Here is a 2,768-nt window from a genome sequence, read left to right as displayed (position 1 = left end):
GACGCGACGAGCGTGACACGCCAAAAACGCCGCATCGATTCCGCAAGTCCCGGTGACAAATAGACAAGGCGGAGACGCCTCCTTTGCGGCATTTGTCCTGGAGTCCATCTTTTGATCCGCATTCAATTAGCTGTCAGCGATTCAGCTCGCGGTTTGATTCCGCCGCTCGCTTATAGCGTCCTTCCTGACCCCATCACCTGTCCGCTCCACTGAACACGCCAGCAAATGCCAACTTTAATGTGCGTCGCAGCCACTGGAACGAGGCCATATTGGGGGAGCGATGGGGATTATTTATGGACCGGCTTTATGTCTTCCTCGGACATTGTCGCTAATTTAGTGACTTTTCTGACCCGTCCACTTCGGGACTTTAAATCATGCTCAGAAACAGACAAGACGAGTGGAATTGTGTCTTGTGTTCCGCAGGAAGAAGAAAAGAAGCAAGTGGGAAGGCCATCAGGGGAGTCAATTGAGCTGAACGCGCCGAAAACAGAGAGGCAAATGCGGCGATTTGTCAATGTGGCGACAGGGCAACTTTTGACCCGAGGTAGGTGGCTCAAGCCGTTGCAAAGCTCACCTGTACAATTTGACGTGAGAAAAAAGAGCACGGGAGAGCTGGAGGCGGTGCGCTGTCAAAGTCATTTTAGTCGCGGGCCAATTTGGAGTTACGTCTTCCCTCGGAGGGCCGTCATGACAGTGAAACCACAAATTAATACTTGTGCACAACAAATGCATAGATTACGATTTTTGAAATCAGTCAAATCAATTATAATTGTTCAATTATTGTTTGAGTGGTAAACTAGGGAACAAAATGATTGCGAAATCTCAACGTTATTTATTACACATTTTGGTACAGATTTGAACAAGTTGATACACAAGATTTTGCCTTTGCAGGCCACATAAAATGACCTGGCGGGCCGGATCTGGCCCCCGGGCCTTGAGTTTGACCGGCTGAACATTTCAAAATGTAAATTTGTTTTGTCAAGAGACATTTTTTCATATTATTGCCGAGCCCAACACGACATCCGGAAAGTGCCCAACCCCCCCGACCCCCCCCCCCCAAAAAAATACTTCCAACATGAGCAGTCATCAGCTGTTGGGGGTAATTGCGTTAAATCCGCCTGATGAGACGTGTGAGGAAACATCTCCAGGCTGTGACAAGTGATGAAAATCGGACTCGATGAAGTCTCGGCCACCTGAGCCCCCCCTTTAAGAATGGCCGCCGCCCCCGCCATTGCCGCCATCATCCAACGCAAGAGCCTCGTTCTTCAGCCATCTTTGCGTTCTGACCTTTTACGCCATATTGAACGTGCAAATTATTCTTGATTTCATCGCCGATGACCCCCCCCCCCCCCCCCCCCGCTATCCCACCGTTCTTTATCGCCGCGAAGAAAACGCACCAAAGCGCCAGTCAATTTGGTGTCAGGCGAGTCATACATCATGTTTGGGGTGTATGGATTTCTAATATCTCGCTACAGTGCTCAGGGTGATGGTCATGGTCTCTGAGCATATATCAAATACGCTCCTGAAAGGATATGCAAAATTGGCAGTGAGAGACGATGACTAAAGATAACCTCTGAGGCTTTGGAATCGCACTGCGCTTTTGGGGACGATTAGGTAGCGCTTGTATATTTGGATACAGCCATTCTTCCGGTGGTGGGGGGGACGTCAAACAAATATTCCATATGACCCCAAAATATTTGCAAAAATTGGGCCATAATTGTACATGATGAAAATATCGTCGACGTGATGCTGCATTTGCAACATTGTGCTAGAAATGCAAACTGCTTTTGTTTGACGTTTACTTTGACAGTTAACCTCCTTGGTAGACGTCTCAATCCCTTCAACAGCAAAAAAAAAAAAAGTGTTCACCTCTCAAAGAACAACAAACATTTGACTTTGACACTCTCGCCGCGTTCCTGACAGAGCGTTTTACGGGGGAGGGTTTCGCAGCGGGGTAGCGACAGGTATGCCAGGCGCCCACAATGCCGGGTTTCCGCTGATAGTCAGCGCCAGTAATGTGGGGGGAGAGGCGGCACGATGGGGCCACAAGATCCCAGCAGGGGGCCCCTTTCACTGGGGAAAAAGGGATGATGGAGGAGGAGGAGGAGGATGATGATGATCGGAAAAAAAGCTTTCTTTTTTTGACTTTGAATATATTATGCTTGCGTGTGAATGTGGGTTGTCCTTGCGAGTGTTCCGCTCACCCCGTCATCTCATTTACTCCCGCGCTAAATAGCCAATTCAGCAGCTAATACGTCGCCGCGAGGTGTTGCCGAGTACAGCGTTCTGTTTGTTTGGAAAAGGTGATGCGGGGTAGAGAGGGGGGGGAAAAAACTTTTTTATTTTTTTTTACTGCCTCACTTCACAAATGCCATCAAAGTGGCGAACGTGAAGGGCGCCAAGTGGCAGCGATATTGAGGAGGTCGGAAGGAGGCGGGGTTTGTCAAAACTCCCCGGTGGCTGCTGGCGTTAGCCACCACGCTACGAGCAACAATTAAAAAGCCATCGTGCTCACAACCGGAGAGCTGAAATAATCACCGGGTCCCTCCCTTACCGATGACTCGCCACCATTTTGTGATGAGACGGGAGTGCAGGTACTTTTCCACCGTGTCCCCGAGGGGGGCCTGTAATTTCCATGAAGGCTTCCTTTCGGGGGGGGGCTCAGTTCCAGTGGCTAGCCAACGACTTCCTGAGACGGACTGTGATTTTGTCCTGCTTTTAACGTAACCTACAGCCATCCATCAATTGTATAGAAAAGACGGATGAGT

This window comes from Hippocampus zosterae, chromosome 16, assembly GCF_025434085.1.
Source record: "Hippocampus zosterae strain Florida chromosome 16, ASM2543408v3, whole genome shotgun sequence".
Lineage (NCBI taxonomy): Eukaryota > Metazoa > Chordata > Actinopteri > Syngnathiformes > Syngnathidae > Hippocampus > Hippocampus zosterae.
Note: the sequence above shows the minus strand (reverse complement) of the source record.